A 26,097-nucleotide genomic window follows, 5' to 3' on the forward strand; every position below is an offset into this window, starting at 1 on the left:
TGCCAAAGGGTTAAACACAGAGAGTGGTCAGGACGTAGCTAAATGTCAGAAAACCGGAGATAGCTGTACAGTACAAATGGGGCAGACTGGTGGGAAGTCAGAGGAAGCAAGTCAAAGGTCAGTGCCAGAATAGACAGTAAGCACAGAATCACAAGGCAAGGCACAGAACGAGAAAAAAGACCGGGTCATACACTGAGAGACAATCAGACAAAAGAGTATGCAAGCACACCAGGGGTCAGACACACAGCCATGAATTAATGTATCACTGACAGGGAACTCAGACAGGAGCGGGTAAATATAGCCCTCCCCAAACCAAAAGGAGGCCAAAAAATTAACCATGAGAGGATGGGATAAAGAAATCCCATCCATAGCTATGACAGAAATCATCCTCCGTGACAAAGCAAGTGGCTAAGCATCTCCCTTTGCTCTTAGGATATTTACTCATGTAAGAGTGCTGCTCAAACTGTTGGGGTGCAGCTGTGGGACCCTATTTTCAGAGATGATGTCCTCCACCCAAGTCTCAAAAAGCTGAAAGGGTCTTCAGGAGAGATGGGTAGTCGAGCTAGGCTATCAGACGGTCACCTCTGTAGCTGTAGTGTCATCCTTCCTATGGTTCCATTCAGGGGTGGACAGGGGCGGAAATTATATTGGTGCAACTGCACACAGGCCAAGAAATAAGGGGACCCATTTCCACCTCCACAGTAGATGAATTTGTGTGTTATGATGAGTTATTGGGCTGATTAGCGTGAAGACAGAATATAACATTTCTCCACAACAGCACCATTAACATAGGGCATACAGTTAGAACTAGCTTAACATTTCTATTACCTGTATGCCCATATTTATAGGTCATATACGTCTCGGGGGTGACAGATTCTCTTTAAAGCATAAACACACATATATTAATTCTTATCTATCTAATAGGATGACAACAGCTGTCCAGACCTGCATCCCACCACAACAACCACTCTGGAGTAATCCCCGGAGAATGAAATCTATCAAGATCCCTGCTGCAGACTTACAGCAGGAATCTGTGCAAGAATACTGAAAGCTCAGAGAATGTGAGAGGAGAGCTGCGGTGAGCTTACCTGCAGCTGTGCAGGACTTGAATCATATGACTACCGGGGAGTGGCCGGAGGCAGAGTCAGACGCCGAATAGAGGCGGTGACCGGAGATGCCGGAAAGTAGTTTGAACGTACCGAAGTCAAGCCAGGAGGTCGATGAGGTGCCAAAGGGTTAAACACAGAGAGTGGTCAGGACGTAGCTAAATGTCAGAAAACCGGAGATAGCTGTACAGTACAAATGGGGCAGACTGGTGGGAAGTCAGAGGAAGCAAGCCAAAGGTCAGAGCCAGAATAGACAGTAAGCACAGAATCACAAGGCAAGGCACAGAACGAGAAAAAAGACCGGGTCATACACTGAGAGACAATCAGACAAAAGAGTATGCAAGCACACCAGGGGTCAGACACACAGCCATGAATTAATGTATCACTGACAGGGAACTCAGACAGGAGCGGGTAAATATAGCCCTCCCCAAACCAAAAGGAGGCCAAAAAATTAGCCATGAGAGGATGGGATAAAGAAATCCCATCCATAGCTATGACAGAAATCATCCTCCGTGACAAAGCAAGTGGCTAAGCATCTCCCTTTGCTCTTAGGATATTTACTCATGTATGAGTGCTGCTCAAACTGTTGGGGTGCAGCTGTGGGACCCTATTTTCAGAGATGATGTCCTCCACCCAAGTCTCAAAAAGCTGAAAGGGTCTTCAGGAGAGATGGGTAGTCGAGCTAGGCTATCAGACGGTCACCTCTGTAGCTGTAGTGTCATCCTTCCTATGGTTCCATTCAGGGGTGGACAGGGGCGGAAATTATATTGGTGCAACTGCACACAGGCCAAGAAATAAGGGGACCCATTTCCACCTCCACAGTAGATGAATTTGTGTGTTATGATGAGTTATTGGGCTGATTAGCGTGAAGACAGAATATAACATTTCTCCACAACAGCACCATTAACATAAGGCATACAGTTAGAACTAGCTTAACATTTCTATTACCTGTATGCCCATATTTATAGGTCATATACGTCTCGGGGGTGACAGATTCTCTTTAAAGCATAAACACACATATATTAATTCTTATCTATCTAATAGGATGACAACAGCTGTCCAGACCTGCATCCCACCACAACAACCACTCTGGAGTAATCCCCGGAGAATGAAATCTATCAAGATCCCTGCTGCAGACTTACAGCAGGAATCTGTGCAAGAATACTGAAAGCTCAGAGAATGTGAGAGAGAGCTGCGGTGAGCTTACCTGCAGCTGTGCAGGACTTGAAGCAAATGACTACCGGGGTGTGGCCGGAGGCAGAGTCAGACACCGAATAGAGGCGGTGACCGGCGATGCCGGAAAGTAGTTTGAACGTACCGAAGTCAAGCCAGGAGGTCGATGAGGTGCCAAAGGGTTAAACACAGAGAGTGGTCAGGACGTAGCTAAATGTCAGAAAACCGGAGATAGCTGTACAGTACAAATGGGGCAGACTGGTGGGAAGTCAGAGGAAGCAAGCCAAAGGTCAGAGCCAGAATAGACAGTAAGCACAGAATCACAAGGCAAGGCACAGAACGAGAAAAAAGACCGGGTCATACACTGAGAGACAATCAGACAAAAGAGTATGCAAGCACACCAGGGGTCAGACACACAGCCATGAATTAATGTATCACTGACAGGGAACTCAGACAGGAGCGGGTAAATATAGCCCTCCCCAAACCAAAAGGAGGCCAAAAAATTAGCCATGAGAGGATGGGATAAAGAAATCCCATCCATAGCTATGACAGAAATCATCCTCCGTGACAAAGCAAGTGGCTAAGCATCTCCCTTTGCTCTTAGGATATTTACTCATGTATGAGTGCTGCTCAAACTGTTGGGGTGCAGCTGTGGGACCCTATTTTCAGAGATGATGTCCTCCACCCAAGTCTCAAAAAGCTGAAAGGGTCTTCAGGAGAGATGGGTAGTCGAGCTAGGCTATCAGACGGTCACCTCTGTAGCTGTAGTGTCATCCTTCCTATGGTTCCATTCAGGGGTGGACAGGGGCGGAAATTATATTGGTGCAAGTGCACACAGGCCAAGAAATAAGGGGACCCATTTCCACCTCCACAGTAGATGAATTTGTGTGTTATGATGAGTTATTGGGCTGATTAGCGTGAAGACAGAATATAACATTTCTCCACAACAGCACCATTAACATAAGGCATACAGTTAGAACTAGCTTAACATTTCTATTACCTGTATGCCCATATTTATAGGTCATATACGTCTCGGGGGTGACAGATTCTCTTTAAAGCATAAACACACATATATTAATTCTTATCTATCTAATAGGATGACAACAGCTGTCCAGACCTGCATCCCACCACAACAACCACTCTGGAGTAATCCCCGGAGAATGAAATCTATCAAGATCCCTGCTGCAGACTTACAGCAGGAATCTGTGCAAGAATACTGAAAGCTCAGAGAATGTGAGAGAGAGCTGCGGTGAGCTTACCTGCAGCTGTGCAGGACTTGAAGCAAATGACTACCGGGGAGTGGCCGGAGGCAGAGTCAGACACCGAATAGAGGCGGTGACCGGCGATGCCGGAAAGTAGTTTGAACGTACCGAAGTCAAGCCAGGAGGTCGATGAGGTGCCAAAGGGTTAAACACAGAGAGTGGTCAGGACGTAGCTAAATGTCAGAAAACCGGAGATAGCTGTACAGTACAAATGGGGCAGACTGGTGGGAAGTCAGAGGAAGCAAGCCAAAGGTCAGTGCCAGAATAGACAGTAAGCACAGAATCACAAGGCAAGGCACAGAACGAGAAAAAAGACCGGGTCATACACTGAGAGACAATCAGACAAAAGAGTATGCAAGCACACCAGGGGTCAGACACACAGCCATGAATTAATGTATCACTGACAGGGAACTCAGACAGGAGCGGGTAAATATAGCCCTCCCCAAACCAAAAGGAGGCCAAAAAATTAACCATGAGAGGATGGGATAAATAAATCCCATCCATAGCTATGACAGAAATCATCCTCCGTGACAAAGCAAGTGGCTAAGCATCTCCCTTTGCTCTTAGGATATTTACTCATGTATGAGTGCTGCTCAAACTGTTGGGGTGCAGCTGTGGGACCCTATTTTCAGAGATGATGTCCTCCACCCAAGTCTCAAAAAGCTGAAAGGGTCTTCAGGAGAGATGGGTAGTCGAGCTAGGCTATCAGACGGTCACCTCTGTAGCTGTAGTGTCATCCTTCCTATGGTTCCATTCAGGGGTGGACAGGGGCGGAAATTATATTGGTGCAACTGCACACAGGCCAAGAAATAAGGGGACCCATTTCCACCTCCACAGTAGATGAATTTGTGTGTTATGATGAGTTATTGAGCTGATCATTAGCGTAAAGACAGAATATAACATTTCTCCACAACAGCACCATTAACATAAGGCATACAGTTAGAACTAGCTTAACATTTCTATTACCTGTATGCCCATATTTATAGGTCATATACGTCTCGGGGGTGACAGATTCTCTTTAAAGCATAAACACCCATATATTAATTCTTATCTATCTAATAGGATGACAACAGCTGTCCAGACCTGCATCCCACCACAACAACCACTCTGGAGTAATCCCCGGAGAATGAAATCTATCAAGATCCCTGCTGCAGACTTACAGCAGGAATCTGTGCAAGAATACTGAAAGCTCAGAGAATGTGAGAGAGAGCTGCGGTGAGCTTACCTGCAGCTGTGCTGGACTTGAAGCAAATGACTACCGGGGAGTGGCCGGAGGCAGAGTCAGACGCCGAATAGAGGCGGTGACCGGAGATGCCGGAAAGTAGTTTGAACGTACCGAAGTCAAGCCAGGAGGTCGGTGAGGTGCCAAAGGGTTAAACACAGAGAGTGGTCAGGACGTAGCTAAATGTCAGAAAACCGGAGATAGCTGTACAGTACAAATGGGGCAGACTGGTGGGAAGTCAGAGGAAGCAAGCCAAAGGTCAGAGCCAGAATAGACAGTAAGCACAGAATCACAAGGCAAGGCACAGAACGAGAAAAAAGACCGGGTCATACACTGAGAGACAATCAGACAAAAGAGTATGCAAGCACACCAGGGGTCAGACACACAGCCATGAATTAATGTATCACTGACAGGGAACTCAGGAGCGGGTAAATATAGCCCTCCCCAAACCAAAAGGAGGCCAAAAAATTAACCATGAGAGGATGGGATAAAGAAATCCCATCCATAGCTATGACAGAATCATCCTCCGTGACAAAGCAAGTGGCTAAGCATCTCCCTTTGCTCTTAGGATATTTACTCATGTATGAGTGCTGCTCAAACTGTTGGGGTGCAGCTGTGGGACCCTATTTTCAGAGATGATGTCCTCCACCCAAGTCTCAAAAAGCTGAAAGGGTCTTCAGGAGAGATGGGTAGTCGAGCTAGGCTATCAGACGGTCACCTCTGTAGCTGTAGTGTCATCCTTCCTATGGTTCCATTCAGGGGTGGACAGGGGCGGAAATTATATTGGTGCAACTGCACACAGGCCAAGAAATAAGGGGACCCATTTCCACCTCCACAGTAGATGAATTTGTGTGTTATGATGAGTTATTGGGCTGATTAGCGTGAAGACAGAATATAACATTTCTCCACAACAGCACCATTAACATAGGGCATACAGTTAGAACTAGCTTAACATTTCTATTACCTGTATGCCCATATTTATAGGTCATATACGTCTCGGGGGTGACAGATTCTCTTTAAAGCATAAACACACATATATTAATTCTTATCTATCTAATAGGATGACAACAGCTGTCCAGACCTGCATCCCACCACAACAACCACTCTGGAGTAATCCCCGGAGAATTAAATCTATCAAGATCCCTGCTGCAGACTTACAGCAGGAATCTGTGCAAGAATACTGAAAGCTCAGAGAATGTGAGAGGAGAGCTGCGGTGAGCTTACCTGCAGCTGTGCAGGACTTGAAGCAAATGACTACCGGGGAGTGGCCGGAGGCAGAGTCAGACGCCGAATAGAGGCGGTGACCGGCGATGCCGGAAAGTAGTTTGAACGTACCGAAGTCAAGCCAGGAGGTCGATGAGGTGCCAAAGGGTTAAACACAGAGAGTGGTCAGGATGTAGCTAAATGTCAGAAAACCGGAGATAGCTGTACAGTACAAATGGGGCAGACTGGTGGGAAGTCAGAGGAAGCAAGCCAAAGGTCAGAGCCAGAATAGACAGTAAGCACAGAATCACAAGGCAAGGCACAGAACGAGAAAAAAGACCGGGTCATACACTGAGAGACAATCAGACAAAAGAGTATGCAAGCACACCAGGGGTCAGACACACAGCCATGAATTAATGTATCACTGACAGGGAACTCAGACAGGAGCGGGTAAATATAGCCCTCCCCAAACCAAAAGGAGGCCAAAAAATTAACCATGAGAGGATGGGATAAAGAAATCCCATACATAGCTATGACAGAAATCATCCTCCGTGACAAAGCAAGTGGCTAAGCATCTCCCTTTGCTCTTAGGATATTTACTCATGTAAGAGTGCTGCTCAAACTGTTGGGGTGCAGCTGTGGGACCCTATTTTCAGAGATGATGTCCTCCACCCAAGTCTCAAAAAGCTGAAAGGGTCTTCAGGAGAGATGGGTAGTCGAGCTAGGCTATCAGACGGTCACCTCTGTAGCTGTAGTGTCATCCTTCCTATGGTTACATTCAGGGGTGGACAGGGGCGGAAATTATATTGGTGCAACTGCACACAGGCCAAGAAATAAGGGGACCCATTTCCACCTCCACAGTAGATGAATTTGTGTGTTATGATGAGTTATTGGGCTGATCATTAGCGTGAAGACAGAATATAACATTTCTCCACAACAGCACCATTAACATAAGGCATACAGTTAGAACTAGCTTAACATTTCTATTACCTGTATGCCCATATTTATACGTCATATACGTCTCGGGGGTGACAGATTCTCTTTAAAGCATAAACACACATATATTAATTCTTATCTATCTAATAGGATGACAACAGCTGTCCAGACCTGCATCCCACCACAACAACCACTCTGGAGTAATCCCCGGAGAATGAAATCTATCAAGATCCCTGCTGCAGACTTACAGCAGGAATCTGTGCAAGAATACTGAAAGCTCAGAGAATGTGAGAGAGAGCTGCGGTGAGCTTACCTGCAGCTGTGCAGGACTTGAAGCAAATGACTACCGGGGAGTGGCCGGAGGCAGAGTCAGACGCCGAATAGAGGCGGTGACCGGCGATGCCGGAAAGTAGTTTGAACGTACCGAAGTCAAGCCAGGAGGTCGATGAGGTGCCAAAGGGTTAAACACAGAGAGTGGTCAGGACGTAGCTAAATGTCAGAAAACCGGAGATAGCTGTACAGTACAAATGGGGCAGACTGGTGGGAAGTCAGAGGAAGCAAGCCAAAGGTCAGTGCCAGAATAGACAGTAAGCACAGAATCACAAGGCAAGGCACAGAACGAGAAAAAAGACCGGGTCATACACTGAGAGACAATCAGACAAAAGAGTATGCAAGCACACCAGGGGTCAGACACACAGCCATGAATTAATGTATCACTGACAGGGAACTCAGACAGGAGCGGGTAAATATAGCCCTCCCCAAACCAAAAGGAGGCCAAAAAATTAACCATGAGAGGATGGGATAAAGAAATCCCATCCATAGCTATGACAGAAATCATCCTCCGTGACAAAGCAAGTGGCTAAGCATCTCCCTTTGCTCTTAGGATATTTACTCATGTATGAGTGCTGCTCAAACTGTTGGGGTGCAGCTGTGGGACCCTATTTTCAGAGATGATGTCCTCCACCCAAGTCTCAAAAAGCTGAAAGGGTCTTCAGGAGAGATGGGTAGTCGAGCTAGGCTATCAGACGGTCACCTCTGTAGCTGTAGTGTCATCCTTCCTATGGTTCCATTCAGGGGTGGACAGGGGCGGAAATGATATTGGTGCAACTGTACACAGGCCAAGAAATAAGGGGACCCATTTCCACCTCCACAGTAGATGAATTTGTGTGTTATGATGAGTTATTGGGCTGATCATTAGCGTGAAGACAGAATATAACATTTCTCCACAACAGCACCATTAACATAAGGCATACAGTTAGAACTAGCTTAACATTTCTATTACCTGTATGCCCATATTTATAGGTCATATACGTCTCGGGGGTGACAGATTCTCTTTAAAGCATAAACACACATATATTAATTCTTATCTATCTAATAGGGTGACAACAGCTGTCCAGACCTGCATCCCACCACAACAACCACTCTGGAGTAATCCCCGGAGAATGAAATCTATCAAGATCCCTGCTGCAGACTTACAGCAGGAATCTGTGCAAGAATACTGACAGTTCAGAGAATGTGAGAGGAGAGCTGCGGTGAGCTTACCTGCAGCTGTGCAGGACTTGAAGCAAATGACTACTGGGGAGTGGCCGGAGGCAGAGTCAGACGCCGAATAGAGGCGTGACCGGCGATGCCGGAAAGTAGTTTGAACGTACCGAAGTCAAGCCAGGAGGTCGATGAGGTGCCAAAGGGTTAAACACAGAGAGTGGTCAGGACGTAGCTAAATGTCAGAAAACCGGAGATAGCTGTACAGTACAAATGGGGCAGACTGGTGGGAAGTCAGAGGAAGCAAGCCAAAGGTCAGAGCCAGAATAGACAGTAAGCACAGAATCACAAGGCAAGGCACAGAACGAGAAAAAAGACCGGGTCATACACTGAGAGACAATCAGACAAAAGAGTATGCAAGCACACCAGGGGTCAGACACACAGCCATGAATTAATGTATCACTGACAGGGAACTCAGACAGGAGCGGGTAAATATAGCCCTCCCCAAACCAAAAGGAGGCCAAAAAATTAACCATGAGAGGATGGGATAAAGAAATCCCATCCATAGCTATGACAGAATCATCCTCCGTGACAAAGCAAGTGGCTAAGCATCTCCCTTTGCTCTTAGGATATTTACTCATGTATGAGTGCTGCTCAAACTGTTGGGGTGCAGCTGTGGGACCCTATTTTCAGAGATGATGTCCTCCACCCAAGTCTCAAAAAGCTGAAAGGGTCTTCAGGAGAGATGGGTAGTCGAGCTAGGCTATCAGACGGTCACCTCTGTAGCTGTAGTGTCATCCTTCCTATGGTTCCATTCAGGGGTGGACAGGGGCGGAAATGATATAGGTGCAACTGCACACAGGCCAAGAAATAAGGGGACCCATTTCCACCTCCACAGTAGATGAAATTGTGCGTTATGATGAGGTATTGAGCTGATCATTAGCGTAAAGACAGAATATAACATTTCTCCACAACAGCACCATTAACATAAGGCATACAGTTAGAACTAGCTTAACATTTCTATTACCTGTATGCCCATATTTATAGGTCATATACTTCTCGGGGGTGACAGATTCTCTTTAAAGCATAAACACACATATATTAATTCTTATCTATCTAATAGGATGACAACAGCTGTCCAGACCTGCATCCCACCACAACAACCACTCTGGAGTAATCCCCGGAGAATGAAATCTATCAAGATCCCTGCTGCAGACTTACAGCAGGAATCTGTGCAAGAATACTGAAAGCTCAGAGAATGTGAGAGGAGAGCTGCGGTGAGCTTACCTGCAGCTGTGCAGGACTTGAAGCAAATGACTACCGGGGAGTGGCCGGAGGCAGAGTCAGACGCCGAATAGAGGCGGTGACCGGCGATGCCGGAAAGTAGTTTGAACGTACCGAAGTCAAGCCAGGAGGTCGATGAGGTGCCAAAAGGTTAAACACAGAGAGTGGTCAGGACGTAGCTAAATGTCAGAAAACCGGAGATAGCTGTACAGTACAAATGGGGCAGACTGGTGGGAAGTCAGAGGAAGCAAGCCAAAGGTCAGAGCCAGAATAGACAGTAAGCACAGAATCACAAGGCAAGGCACAGAACGAGAAAAAAGACCGGGTCATACACTGAGAGACAATCAGACAAAAGAGTATGCAAGCACACCAGGGGTCAGACACACAGCCATGAATTAATGTATCACTGACAGGGAACTCAGACAGGAGCGGGTAAATATAGCCCTCCCCAAACCAAAAGGAGGCCAAAAAATTAACCATGAGAGGATGGGATAAAGAAATCCCATCCATAGCTATGACAGAAATCATCCTCCGTGACAAAGCAAGTGGCTAAGCATCTCCCTTTGCTCTTAGGATATTTACTCATGTATAAGTGCTGCTCAAACTGTTGGGGTGCAGCTGTGGGACCCTATTTTCAGAGATGATGTCCTCCACCCAAGTCTCAAAAAGCTGAAAGGGTCTTCAGGAGAGATGGGTAGTCGAGCTAGGCTATCAGACGGTCACCTCTGTAGCTGTAGTGTCATCCTTCCTATGGTTCCATTCAGGGGTGGACAGGGGCGGAAATTATATTGGTGCAACTGCACACAGGCCAAGAAATAAGGGGACCCATTTCCACCTCCACAGTAGATGAATTTGTGTGTTATGATGAGTTATTGGGCTGATTAGCGTGAAGACAGAATATAACATTTCTCCACAACAGCACCATTAACATAGGGCATACAGTTAGAACTAGCTTAACATTTCTATTACCTGTATGCCCATATTTATAGGTCATATACGTCTCGGGGGTGACAGATTCTCTTTAAAGCATAAACACACATATATTAATTCTTATCTATCTAATAGGATGACAACAGCTGTCCAGACCTGCATCCCACCACAACAACCACTCTGGAGTAATCCCCGGAGAATTAAATCTATCAAGATCCCTGCTGCAGACTTACAGCAGGAATCTGTGCAAGAATACTGAAAGCTCAGAGAATGTGAGAGGAGAGCTGCGGTGAGCTTACCTGCAGCTGTGCAGGACTTGAAGCAAATGACTACCGGGGAGTGGCCGGAGGCAGAGTCAGACGCCGAATAGAGGCGGTGACCGGCGATGCCGGAAAGTAGTTTGAACGTACCGAAGTCAAGCCAGGAGGTCGATGAGGTGCCAAAGGGTTAAACACAGAGAGTGGTCAGGATGTAGCTAAATGTCAGAAAACCGGAGATAGCTGTACAGTACAAATGGGGAAGACTGGTGGGAAGTCAGAGGAAGCAAGCCAAAGGTCAGAGCCAGAATAGACAGTAAGCACAGAATCACAAGGCAAGGCACAGAACGAGAAAAAAGACCGGGTCATACACTGAGAGACAATCAGACAAAAGAGTATGCAAGCACACCAGGGGTCAGACACACAGCCATGAATTAATGTATCACTGACAGGGAACTCAGACAGGAGCGGGTAAATATAGCCCTCCCCAAACCAAAAGGAGGCCAAAAAATTAACCATGAGAGGATGGGATAAAGAAATCCCATCCATAGCTATGACAGAAATCATCCTCCGTGACAAAGCAAGTGGCTAAGCATCTCCCTTTGCTCTTAGGATATTTACTCATGTAAGAGTGCTGCTCAAACTGTTGGGGTGCAGCTGTGGGACCCTATTTTCAGAGATGATGTCCTCCACCCAAGTCTCAAAAAGCTGAAAGGGTCTTCAGGAGAGATGGGTAGTCGAGCTAGGCTATCAGACGGTCACCTCTGTAGCTGTAGTGTCATCCTTCCTATGGTTACATTCAGGGGTGGACAGGGGCGGAAATTATATTGGTGCAACTGCACACAGGCCAAGAAATAAGGGGACCCATTTCCACCTCCACAGTAGATGAATTTGTGTGTTATGATGAGTTATTGGGCTGATCATTAGCGTGAAGACAGAATATAACATTTCTCCACAACAGCACCATTAACATAAGGCATACAGTTAGAACTAGCTTAACATTTCTATTACCTGTATGCCCATATTTATACGTCATATACGTCTCGGGGGTGACAGATTCTCTTTAAAGCATAAACACACATATATTAATTCTTATCTATCTAATAGGATGACAACAGCTGTCCAGACCTGCATCCCACCACAACAACCACTCTGGAGTAATCCCCGGAGAATTAAATCTATCAAGATCCCTGCTGCAGACTTACAGCAGGAATCTGTGCAAGAATACTGAAAGCTCAGAGAATGTGAGAGGAGAGCTGCGGTGAGCTTACCTGCAGCTGTGCAGGACTTGAAGCAAATGACTACCGGGGAGTGGCCGGAGGCAGAGTCAGACGCCGAATAGAGGCGGTGACCGGCGATGCCGGAAAGTAGTTTGAACGTACCGAAGTCAAGCCAGGAGGTCGATGAGGTGCCAAAGGGTTAAACACAGAGAGTGGTCAGGATGTAGCTAAATGTCAGAAAACCGGAGATAGCTGTACAGTACAAATGGGGCAGACTGGTGGGAAGTCAGAGGAAGCAAGCCAAAGGTCAGAGCCAGAATAGACAGTAAGCACAGAATCACAAGGCAAGGCACAGAACGAGAAAAAAGACCGGGTCATACACTGAGAGACAATCAGACAAAAGAGTATGCAAGCACACCAGGGGTCAGACACACAGCCATGAATTAATGTATCACTGACAGGGAACTCAGACAGGAGCGGGTAAATATAGCCCTCCCCAAACCAAAAGGAGGCCAAAAAATTAACCATGAGAGGATGGGATAAAGAAATCCCATACATAGCTATGACAGAAATCATCCTCCGTGACAAAGCAAGTGGCTAAGCATCTCCCTTTGCTCTTAGGATATTTACTCATGTAAGAGTGCTGCTCAAACTGTTGGGGTGCAGCTGTGGGACCCTATTTTCAGAGATGATGTCCTCCACCCAAGTCTCAAAAAGCTGAAAGGGTCTTCAGGAGAGATGGGTAGTCGAGCTAGGCTATCAGACGGTCACCTCTGTAGCTGTAGTGTCATCCTTCCTATGGTTACATTCAGGGGTGGACAGGGGCGGAAATTATATTGGTGCAACTGCACACAGGCCAAGAAATAAGGGGACCCATTTCCACCTCCACAGTAGATGAATTTGTGTGTTATGATGAGTTATTGGGCTGATCATTAGCGTGAAGACAGAATATAACATTTCTCCACAACAGCACCATTAACATAAGGCATACAGTTAGAACTAGCTTAACATTTCTATTACCTGTATGCCCATATTTATAGGTCATATACGTCTCGGGGGTGACAGATTCTCTTTAAAGCATAAACACACATATATTAATTCTTATCTATCTAATAGGATGACAACAGCTGTCCAGACCTGCATCCCACCACAACAACCACTCTGGAGTAATCCCCGGAGAATGAAATCTATCAAGATCCCTGCTGCAGACTTACAGCAGGAATCTGTGCAAGAATACTGAAAGCTCAGAGAATGTGAGAGGAGAGCTGCGGTGAGCTTACCTGCAGCTGTGCAGGACTTGAAGCAAATGACTACTGGGGAGTGGCCGGAGGCAGAGTCAGACGCCGAATAGAGGCGGTGACCGGCGATGCCGGAAAGTAGTTTGAACGTACCGAAGTCAAGCCAGGAGGTCGATGAGGTGCCAAAGGGTTAAACACAGAGAGTGGTCAGGACGTAGCTAAATGTCAGAAAACCGGAGATAGCTGTACAGTACAAATGGGGAAGACTGGTGGGAAGTCAGAGGAAGCAAGCCAAAGGTCAGAGCCAGAATAGACAGTAAGCACAGAATCACAAGGCAAGGCACAGAACGAGAAAAAAGACCGGGTCATACACTGAGAGACAATCAGACAAAAGAGTATGCAAGCACACCAGGGGTCAGACACACAGCCATGAATTAATGTATCACTGACAGGGAACTCAGACAGGAGCGGGTAAATATAGCCCTCCCCAAACCAAAAGGAGGCCAAAAAATTAATCATGAGAGGATGGGATAAAGAAATCCCATCCATAGCTATGACAGAAATCATCCTCCGTGACAAAGCAAGTGGCTAAGCATCTCCCTTTGCTCTTAGGATATTTACTCATGTATGAGTGCTGCTCAAACTGTTGGGGTGCAGCTGTGGGACCCTATTTTCAGAGATGATGTCCTCCACCCAAGTCTCAAAAAGCTGAAAGGGTCTTCAGGAGAGATGGGTAGTCGAGCTAGGCTATCAGACGGTCACCTCTGTAGCTGTAGTGTCATCCTTCCTATGGTTCCATTCAGGGGTGGACAGGGGCGGAAATTATATTGGTGCAACTGCACACAGGCCAAGAAATAAGGGGACCCATTTCTACCTCCACAGTAGATGAATTTGTGTGTTATGATGAGTTATTGGGCTGATTAGCGTGAAGACAGAATATAACATTTCTCCACAACAGCACCATTAACATAAGGCATACAGTTAGAACTAGCTTAACATTTCTATTACCTGTATGCCCATATTTATAGGTCATATACGTCTCGGGGGTGACAAATTCTCTTTAAAGCATAAACACACATATATTAATTCTTATCTATCTAATAGGATGACAACAGCTGTCCAGACCTGCATCCCACCACAACAACCACTCTGGAGTAATCCCCGGAGAATGAAATCTATCAAGATCCCTGCTGCAGACTTACAGCAGGAATCTGTGAAAGAATACTGAAAGCTCAGAGAATGTGAGAGGAGAGCTGCGGTGAGCTTACCTGCAGCTGTGCAGGACTTGAAGCAAATGACTACTGGGGAGTGGCCGGAGGCAGAGTCAGACGCCGAATAGAGGCGGTGACCGGCGATGCCGGAAAGTAGTTTGAATGTACCGAAGTCAAGCCAGGAGGTCGATGAGGTGCCAAAGGGTTAAACACAGAGATTGGTCAGGACGTAGCTAAATGTCAGAAAACCGGAGATAGCTGTACAGTACAAATGGGGCAGACTGGAGGGAAGTCAGAGGAAGCAAGCCAAAGGTCAGAGCCAGAATAGACAGTAAGCACAGAATCACAAGGCAAGGCACAGAACGAGAAAAAAGACCGGGTCATACACTGAGAGACAATCAGACAAAAGAGTATGCAAGCACACCAGGGGTCAGACACACAGCCATGAATTAATGTATCACTGACAGGGAACTCAGACAGGAGCGGGTAAATATAGCCCTCCCCAAACCAAAAGGAGGCCAAAATATTAACCATGAGAGGATGGGATGAAGAAATCCCATCCATAGCTATGACAGAAATCATCCTCCGTGACAAAGCAAGTGGCTAAGCATCTCCCTTTGCTCTTAGGATATTTACTCATGTATGAGTGCTGCTCAAACTGTTGGGGTGCAGCTGTGGGACCCTATTTTCAGAGATGATGTCCTCCACCCAAGTCTCAAAAAGCTGAAAGGGTCTTTAGGAGAGATGGGTAGTCGAGCTAGGCTATCAGACGGTCACCTCTGTAGCTGTAGTGTCATCCTTCCTATGGTTCCATTCAGGGGTGGACAGGGGCGGAAATGATATTGGTGCAACTGCACACAGGCCAAGAAATAAGGGGACCCATTTCCACCTCCACAGTAGATGAATTTGTGTGTTATGATGAGTTATTGGGCTGATCATTAGCGTGAAGACAGAATATAACATTTCTCCACAACAGCACCATTAACATAAGGCATACAGTTAGAACTAGCTTAACATTTCTATTACCTGTATGCCCATATTTATAGGTCATATACGTCTCGGGGGTGACAGATTCTCTTTAAAGCATAAACACACATATATTAATTCTTATCTATCTAATAGGATGACAACAGCTGTCCAGACCTGCATCCCACCACAACAGCCACTCTGGAGTAATCCCCGGAGAATGAAATCTATCAAGATCCCTGCTGCAGACTTACAGCAGGAATCTGTGCAAGAATAGTGGAAGCTCAGAGAGTGTGAGAGGAGAGCTGCGGTGAGCTTACCTGCAGCTGTGCAGGACTTGAAGCAAAGGACTACCGGGGAGTGGCCGGAGGCAGAGTCAGACGCCAAGTAGAGGCGGTGACCGGAGATGCCGGAAAGTAGTTTGAACGTACCGAAGTCAAGCCAGGAGGTCGGTGAGGTGCCAAAGGGTTAAACACAGAGAGTGGTCAGGACGTAGCTAAATGTCAGAAAACCGGAGATAGCTGTACAGTACAAATGGGGCAGACTGGTGGGAAGTTAGATTAAGCAAGCCAAAAGTCAGAGCCGGAATAGACAGTAAGCACAGAATCACAAGGCAAGGCACAGAACGAGAAAAAAGACCGGGTCATACACTGAGAGACAATCAGACAAAAGAGTATGCAAGCACACCAGGGGTCAGACACACAGCCATGAATTAATGTATCACTGACAGGGAACTCAGACAGGAGCGGGTAAATATAGCCCTCCCCAAACCAAAAGGAGGCCAAAAAATTAATCATGAGAGGATGGGATAAAGAAATCCCATCCATAGCTATGATAGAAATCATCCTCCGTGACAAAGCAAGTGGCTAAGCATCTCCCTTTGCTCTTAGGATATTTACTCATGTAAGAGTGCTGCTCTAACTGTTGGGGTGCAGCTGTAGGACCCTATTTTCAGAGATGATGTCCTCCACCCAAGTCTCAAAAAGCTGAAAGGGTCTTCAGGAGAGATGGGTAGTCGAGCTAGGCTATCAGACGGTCACCTCTGTAGCTGTAGTGTCATCCTTCCTATGGTTCCATTCAGGGGTGGACAGGGGCAGAAATGATATTGGTGCAACTGCACACAGGCCAAGAAATAAGGGGACCCATTTCCACCTCCACAGTAGATGAATTTGTGCGTTATGATGAGTTATCGGGCTGATCATTAGCGTAAAGACAGAATATAACATTTCTCCACAACAGCACCATTAACAAGGCATACAGTTAGAACTAGCTTAACATTTCTATTACCTGTATGCCCATATTTATAGGTCATATACGTCTCGGGGGTGACAGATTCTCTTTAAAGCATAAACACACATATATTAATTCTTATCTATCTAATAGGATGACAACAGCTGTCCAGACCTGCATCCCACCACAACAACCACTCTGAAGTAATCCCCGGAGAATGAAATCTATCAAGATCCCTGCTGCAGTATTACAGCAGAAATCTGTGCAAGAATACTGAAAGCTCAGAGAGTGTGAAAGGAGAGCTGCGGTGAGCTTACCTGCTGCAGAGCAACAACTGAAGCAAGTAATAACTGGGGGGTGGCCGGAGGCGGAGTCAGACGCCGATTAGCGGCGGTGATTGGCGATGCCGGAAAGTAGTTAGATCGTGCCGAAGTCAAGCCAGGAGGTCGGTGAGGTGCAAAAGGGTTAAACACAGAAAGTGGTCAGGAGGTAGCCAAATGTCAGAAAACCAGAGACAGCTGTACAGTACAAATGGGGCAGAGTGGTGGGAAGTCAGAGGAAGAAAGCCAAAGGTCAGAGCCAGAATAGACGGTAAGCACAGAGTCACAAGGCAAGGCACAGAACGAGAAATCAGACCAGGTCATACACTGAGAGACAATCAGACAAAAGGGTATGCAAGCATTCCAGGGGGTCAGACACAAAGCCAAGAATGAAAGTATCACTGACAGGGAACTCACAGGGAACTCACAGGAGCGGGTAAATATAGCCCTCCCCAAACCAAAAGGAGGCCACAAAATTAACCCTGAGAGGACGGGATAAAGAAATCCCGTCCATAGCTATGACAGAAATCATCCACAGTGACAAAGCAAGTGGCTACGCATCTCCCTTTGCTCTTAGGATATTTACTCATCTAAGAGCGCTGCTCAAACTGTTGGGGTGCAGCTGTGGGACCCTATTTTCAGAGATGATGTCCTCCACCCAAGTCTCAAAAAGCTGAAAGGGTCTTCAGGAGAGATGGGTAGTTGAGCTAGGCTATCAGACGGTTACCTCTGTAGCTGTAGTGTCATCCTTCCTATGGTTCCATTCAGGGGTGGACAGGGGCAGAAATGTTATTGGTGCAACTGCACGTAGGCCAAGAGATAAGGGGACCCATTTCCACCTCCACAGTAGATGAAATTGTGCATTATGATGAGTTATTGGGCTGATCATTAGCATAAAGACAGAATATAACATTTCTCCACAAAAGCACCATTAACATAAGGCATATAGTTAGGACTAGCTTAACATTTCTATTACCTGTATGCCCATATTAATAGGTCATATGCGTCTCAGGAGTAACAGATTCCCTTTAAACCATTAACACTCATATATTAATTCTTATTTTTTCTAATAGGATGATGACGACAGCTGTCCAGACCTGCATCCCACCACAACAACATCTCTGGAGTAATCCCGGGAGAATGAAATCTATCAAGATCCCTGCTGCAGTATTACAGCAGAAATCTGTGCAAAAATACCGAGAGCTCTGAAAGTGTGAGAAGAGGGCTGCGTTGAGCTTACTTGCAGCAGAGCAGGTCCTTAAGCAAGTGACCACCGGTGAGTGAACGGAGGCAGAATCAGGCGCCGAGTAGCGGCAGTGACCGGCGATGCCAGAAATTAGATAGATCATGCAGAAGTCAAGCTAGAACGTCGGCGAGGTGCCAAAGGGTTAAACACAGAAAGTAGTCAGGACATAGCCAAATGTCAGAACACCGGAGATAGCTGTACTCTACAAATGGGGCAGACTGGTGAGAAGTCAGAGGAAGCAAGCCAAAGGTCAGAGCCAGAATAGACAGTAAGCATAGAGTCACAAGGCAAGGCACAGAACGAGAAAACAGACCAAGTCATGCACTGAGAGACAATCAGACAAAAGAGTATGCAAGCACACCAGGCGTTCAGACACACAGCCAAGAATGAATGTATCATTGACAAGGGAACTCAGACAGGATCGGGTAAATATAGCCCTCCTCAAACCAAAAGGAGGCCACAAAATTGACCATGAGAGGACGGGATAAAGAAATCCCATCCATGGCTATAACAGAATTCATCCTCAGTGACAAAGCAAGTGGCTTTGCATCTCCCTTTGCTCTTAGGATATTTACTCATCTAAGAGTGCTGCTCAAACTGTTGGGGTGCAGCTGTGGGACCCTATTTTCAGAGATGATGTCCTCCACCCTATAACTACCACTATGGGGTTTAGCAAAGTTAAGATTACCGTATATACTCGAGTTTAAGCCGACACGAGTGTAAGCCGATGCACTTAATTTTGCCACGGAAAACTAGGTAAGCTTATTGACTTGAGTATAAGCCGGGTATGCAATGTCCCCTCATCCCTGTCCTGCTCTGTGTGGCTCTTTCCCCTCCTACTATGCACAGCTCGGCTCCCTGTCCCATCCTTCTATGCATTGCTCAGCTCCTTGTCCTTTCCCATGCTCCCCTGTCCTCCTCCATGCTCCTCAGTGCTCCCCGTCCTCCTCCGTTATCCCAGTCCTCTTCCATGCTCCCCCTCCTCCTCTGTGCTCCCCCATCCTCCTCCATGCTCCTCATTGCTTACTGTCCGTCTCAGTGCTCCCTCAGTACTCCTCTGTGCTCCCTCCTCAGTGCTTTTCGTTCTCCTCAGTACTTCATCCGTCATCCTCCGTGCTCCTCTGTGCTTCCCATGTCCTCCTCAGTGTTTCTTCCGTCCTTCTCGATGCTTCCCTCTGTCTTCCTCTGTGCTCCTCAGTGATTCTCCTGTCCTCCTCAGTACTTCCCCTGTTCTCCTCCGTGCTCTTAAGTGCTTCCATGTCCTCTTCAGTGTTCCCCCGTCCTCCTCAGTGCTTCCCCCATCCTCCTCAGTGCTTCCTCTGTCCTCCTCAGTGCTTCCCCACCCTCCTTGCTCCTCAGTGCTTCCCCTGTCTTCCTCAGTGCTTCCCCATCTTCCTCAGTGTTTCACCCATCTTGCTTAGTGTTTCACCCATCCTTCTCAGTGTTTCACCCGTCCTCCTCAGTGCTCCCCCCGTCCTCCTCAGTGCTCCCCCAGTCCTCCTCATTCGTGCTTCCCCCGTCCTCTGCCATCGTACTCACCCTCCTTGTGTGCTCCCCTCATCCTCAGTGCTCCCCCAGTCCTCCTCATCCATGCTTCCCCCCATCCTCCTCCATCATACTCACCCTCCTTGTGCCATCGCTGAACGTCCCTGCATCCTCCGTTGTCCTGGGGCCGGCAGCTTCTTCCTGTGTTGAGTGGTCACATGGTACTGCTCATTAAGGTAATGAATTTGCCTCCACGCCTATGGGAGTGGAGTCGCGTCCTTATTCATTACCTTAATGAGCGGTACCAAGTGACCGCTCAACACGGGAAGAAACTGCCTGCCCTGGTACAATGGAGGATGCAGGGACATTCAGCGATGGCATGAGGTGGGTGAGTTTGATGTCCCAGCCACTGGCTCCTGCTGCCGCTCCCCCTCCCCCACTGGCTTTCTGCAAAATGACTTGCATATAAGCCAAGGGGGGGCATTTTCAGCACAAAAAATGTGCTGAAAATCTCGGCTTATACATGAGTATATACGGTATATTGTTTATCCCAACTCTGATAGACCCCATCCAGAAAAAGGGATTCCATCACTCCTTGCATATATCTCTAGCTTTTTGTTGCAGCTCCTTTACTTTATCAATGTTTTTCTATTGAATCATATGCATCTTCAATCCAGGAGCAGCATTCCTCACCGATAACAGCACAAGTGCCCCCTTCAATCGCTAACAGGTAGTCAAGAGCCATTCTCTTCTGAATGGCCACCATCCCCTTTCGTTGACATCAGAAGTAGAAGCTAATGGGGGCACAACCAACAACCAAAACATTTGATGAAATGACAAATAAGAGCCCATGTGTGTGGGGCCAACAGCCATAGCATTCTTTGACATCATATGACGCATCTAATGGGGGCGGAATCAACAATCCCAACACTCTAACACAGGGGTCCTCAAACTATGTCCCGCGGGGCACATGCAGCCCGCTGAGGACATTTATCTGGCCCCTGGGCCCGGCCGACATTGATCTTCACTACAGTTCAATGTCGGCGGGCCCTGTAATTTCGGGTGGAATGACGAGACAGCAAAGGAAGGCAACCCATATGCAGCACAGACGACGTGATTGTCATTATGCCACCTGCACGGCCTGATGTGACGTCACGCCGCCTGTGCTAGAAGAAGACGGAGTCAGTGTGCCTCTTCAGAGCAGTGGGGGACATACTGTAGGTGAGTACTGTTAGGTTTTTTTGTTTAAGTTGGGTCAGGTCTATGCTGCCTATTAGGAATATTTGCCTGCCTGTTAGTAGCATTTATCTGCCTGTTGGGGACTATGCTGCCTATTGGGGACATTTACCTGCCTATTGGAGACATTTACCTGCCTACTGAGATCAATGCTGCCTATTGGGGAAAATGCTGCCTATTGGAGACATTTACCTGCCTATTGGGGACAATGCTGCCTTTTGGGGACATTTACCTGCCTATTGGGGACAATGCTGCCTATTGGGGACTATGCTGCCTATTGGGGACAATTACCTGTCTATTGGGGACAATGCTGCCTATTGGGGGCTATGCTTCCTATTCGGGACATTTACCTGCCTATTGGGGACATTTACCTGCCTATTGGAGACATTTACCTGCTTACTGGGGACCTATGATGCGTATTGCACTTTATATTTCATTGAATATTGATATATTTGATCTTTTCATTTTTTTATTTTATTTTGCACTTTTCCAGTGAACGAGGTATTGGAGATATACGGAGAAATACATATGCGATTATAGTATATATTTAATTGGGTCCAATTTATTGTTATACAATTGTCCCTACCTGCACATTGTTTTTAAATTGATTTTAAATATACAATTTTTACCACTAATATAATAAAAATTATTGAATTAATTATATCCTGCTTGGTCTTTTCTGGTCAAGGGGTCCTTTGGTAGATTGGGATTTGGCTTCGATTGAAGTGCATTGCCCAATATACTAGGCATCAAACAATATGAATCCTACCAATGTGGGGGAATATTTGAATAGTTTCACTACCTATGGAGCTAATATATATATACATCGGTGTTGTACAAGAATTTCCCAATATTGGTTGGATTTATATTTTTGATTTAGACTACATATTACTATAATGTCTCAATAACATCTGACAATTCCATAATTGTTTCCAGGTTACATGTGTTCGTTTTACAGGATATAACTTTAATCTCCCAGATTTGGATGATTCTATAATAATTCATGGCCTTAAAATCAAGAAGTCGTCATGTTCCAGTTATGGCTGAGGGAATTCTCTCAGTTATAAGTGTTCTTTGGACCTGATGAGCAAGAAAGTCAGAAACCAATAAAATGTGATGGATAATCGGGAAGTCATTGTCATTTCTGTACTTGGAGATAAATCCTGTCACATCCTATATATCCCTTTACTATTGGAAGAAATGCTGTAAAACTAGGACATCACCTAATCTGAGGGGTTCACTATTTGTTTTGGACCTGCTTGTATCATATAGAATAAAGACTCCTTAATGAATAAAAAATAAATGAGAAATAGATGATAGAAGAGAATGAAGGACAGAACCAGAGAAAACATAGAACCGACTTACCTGTCTCTCCACCGTCTGCAACTGTCAAATGGAATGTTGGCTCTGCAGCTCCTTACACAATGTGTGTGTGTGATGTCATAATGCAAGGGGGTGGAACCAGAAACCACAACATTCCGTGATGTCATCAGCAGGAGCAACAGTTGTTATTTAACCCCTTAATGACCGTCGATACTCCTTTTAACAGCGGTAGTTAGACTACTTTCACATTTGCGCCGTTTTGTGCAGTGTTTCGTGCACACATAAAACGCAACCAAAAAACACTTGCAAACGCATGTAAATGCAGCGATTTTTTATGCATTAGCGTGCGCATGACGACAAAAAAACGCAGCGTTTGTATGCGTTTTTGCATGCATTTGTATTTTTATGCGCATGCGTTGTCTAGGTGTCACATTTCACAGGAGGAAAATCCTTGAAAAATTCTTGAAACAGACTCCACCAATGGGACACCAGTGGGCATGTGTCATGGGAATTCTTTATGTATACCCTGTTTACAGCTGAATTCTTCAGATTTGGTTACTTTTTCCTTTGTGAAAATGGATCTGCGTTGGAAGAGTTTTCACTTTAACTTGGATCTGGACATCGTGCTGGCTCAGGCTTTTGCATTTGCTTGCCAGCAACAAAGGGAGACAGAGACAGCGAAGACAGCAGCAAGGGCCTTTGTGGATACATCCGATTATTGAACTCTGGGAGAGCCGTTGAGCGTACCACACCCTCTGCAACGAGCTCCAGGGAAACCCAGCGAAATTTAGTAACTATACCTGGATGTCCCAAGAAAGCTTCATGGATTTGCTTGCTCGTGTTCAAGAAGCCATCCGGAGACAGGACACAGCTCCGTCATGCAATTCCTCCTGAGGAATGGCTCCTGGTCACATTACGGTACGTGATATTTACAAACCAATGCCTGCTTAATTTTCTTTGTACTGACATGTACTATTCCAAAGCCTGCAGAATTATTGTTCTGCCATGTACTAAACAAAAGCCTGCAGAATTATTGTTCTGCCATGTAGTAAACAAAAGCCTGCAGAATTATTGTTATAACACACAAAAAAAACCAATGAATGATTATTACGGCAAAAACTCAGAGCAATATTAATCTACCACAGCAGAATTAGTTTAAATTGCCAAAATATACAAATTTTATTAAGCACAATTTGCTACACAAAATATCCAAACATTACAAATTGTTCACAGATGACAAAAAAGGATACTGCTATCCAAACAGGGAGCCATATTGCACGTTTGCCCATAAACAGCATACACTGTGACTATTTAATTCAAAGCAGGCATAGCCTGTATACAATTGTAATGAGAATTAATCATACAGTAGGCCACTAGTTGGTACAGACAACACCCATAATTGTTAAATTCATGTATACTGGGTAAGCATATTTAAATAAAAGGAAAAATTCCTTAATTAAAAAAGGCACAGCCTATATTTAAATACATGGAGACTCTAATCTCAAAAATATGCCACCTATCTATTTGTATATACCACACCTAACGGTGATATAGTGGTGTGCAGCCAATTAGATGAATGTAATAAGGAGAAACTCCCAGAGAAAGGGCACTTACATGTTTGTTAGTGTATGATGCTGGCTTCCCCATCGCCCCAACGCGCGTTTCGCTTCTCTGGCAGATTCCTGGCTACTGGAGAGACCCTGTCATCACTCCACTTCCAGTACCGAATTGGAATATCCACCTTGTCGGGAATAGTTGCGGACACCTGCCGGGCTTTGTGGGACGTTCTCTGTCCAGAATTTATGTCCCTGCCAACCGTGGAAAAGTGGATACATATTGCTGAAAAATTCTGGACAGTCTGCAATTTCCCCAACTGTTTGGGAGCGGTGGATGGGAAACACATCCGGATAATCAAACCCAAAAGAAGTGGATCGGAGTACTATAACTATAAAAAGTACTTTTCTACAGTACTCATGGCCATTGCGGATGCAGACTGTCTATTTGTTGCAGTGGACATTGGGGCATTTGGCTGTGGGAATGACTCCCAGGCTTTTAAGAACTCGGACATGGGCCGGAGGTTGTATGGCAACCATTTCAATGTCCCCATGCCACGGCCTCTTCCCCACACCGAAGGTCCACCACAGTCATTTGTAATGGTTAGGGATGAGGCATTTCAAATGTGCCAAAACCTGATGAAACCCTACTCCAGCCGGGGCCTGGGCCACACCCAAAAAATCTTTAGTTACAGACACCAGGGCGCGAAGAACTGTAGCGTGTGCTTTTGGTATTCTTGTCTCCAAAATGGCGCATTCTCGGCACAGCCATTAATCTTAAACTGGAAACAGTGGATGAGGTGGTGAAGGAGTGTGTGGTTCTTCACAATTTTGTTATGGCTAAAGATCATCCTAACTTTGAACCCGATGAACCTGCTGCAAACTCATTGCCTGAATTCACACAGCTCCCTCACAGGTCATCAGTTGAAGTTGGCTAAATGAGGGACCAATTTGCGGCCTACTTTATCTCTGATGTAGGACGTGTGGAATGGCAAGATCAAATGGTGTAAAATTGTTTGCTTGTGTGTATGTTACAAAAAATCTGTTTTGATACCTGTACTGAGTGCACTCTGTTTTTATACACTCCAATACAATAATCACCTGCCCGGGTGTCCCAGTGAATTTATGATACTGTGTTTTGTGCACCATGAATTTAATAGGACTCCTGGCCAGGTGACTACATACACACAAGTTGTATGACCTGTATCATCTCTACAGTTTGTGTTCAATGTGCAGCAACGGTGTAGATAATACATATTTGTATCACATGGCCTGATTTAACAAATAGTGATTTTGGGATGCAATAGCATCCTTCACTCTTTATGACACCTGACCATCTGAGAATAAATATTAATATAGGATCTCCACTGTGGCTTTAGTATGAACGCAGACTGGAGAAATGATAAAGTTTATAAAACATCTACAATCCCCAGGCCTGGTGTCATGGTGAAGTTATCACATCTGGCCAGGTTAATACACATATGAGTTAAACTCCAGCATCGCTCCAGTCTGCGTGCAATAGATAATGCAAACTGAAGCGACGCTGCAGGTTAACTCATGTGTATTCACCTGCCCAGGTGTGAAAAATAGTTATGATACGAGGCCAGGGTATTGTAGATATGACGTGTATTTTCTCCATCATCTCTTCAGTTTATTCACCACACACTGAATAGAGGATGTGGTTAATTACAAGGTATATCTAGAATCCCCCGGCCTTGTGTCACAAAGAGTGAAATGATAATGGTAAAAACACACCATCCTCAATTCACTCTTTATGATACCTGGCAAGGTAACAATAGATATGCCTTGCACTCAACACCATCCTCTATTCAGTCTGTGCAATATTAGCAGACTGAAAAGACTGGTGGTGAAAATACAAGTCATATATTTGTATTTTTGACTACACATCTCCAGGAATGACACAAAAAACATGTGTCATTAATGGAGCTATGTGGTGGCAAAAACATAATGTATGGCGCAGTGTGAGTACGGCGCAGTGTGTGTAGGCGGTGAAAAAAACATTAATCAAACAGTATTAGGGGAAACCAGGCTTTGAAATTTATTTAAAAAGAAAAAATTAAAACAACTTTTCTTGGAAATGACAGTTGGGGGAACATGGTGGAAAGTTGGGGGTGTGGAGTGGCGAGGAATGGCTGGAAGGTTAGGAAGGGGTTCTAGGGGAAGGGGCGACGAAAGTTGGGGGGGAAAGGAGCT

Source organism: Dendrobates tinctorius, unplaced genomic scaffold (assembly GCF_039654945.1).
Source record: "Dendrobates tinctorius isolate UK_male_01 unplaced genomic scaffold, ASM3965494v1 ptg000056l, whole genome shotgun sequence".
In the NCBI taxonomy this organism is placed as follows: domain Eukaryota; kingdom Metazoa; phylum Chordata; class Amphibia; order Anura; family Dendrobatidae; genus Dendrobates; species Dendrobates tinctorius.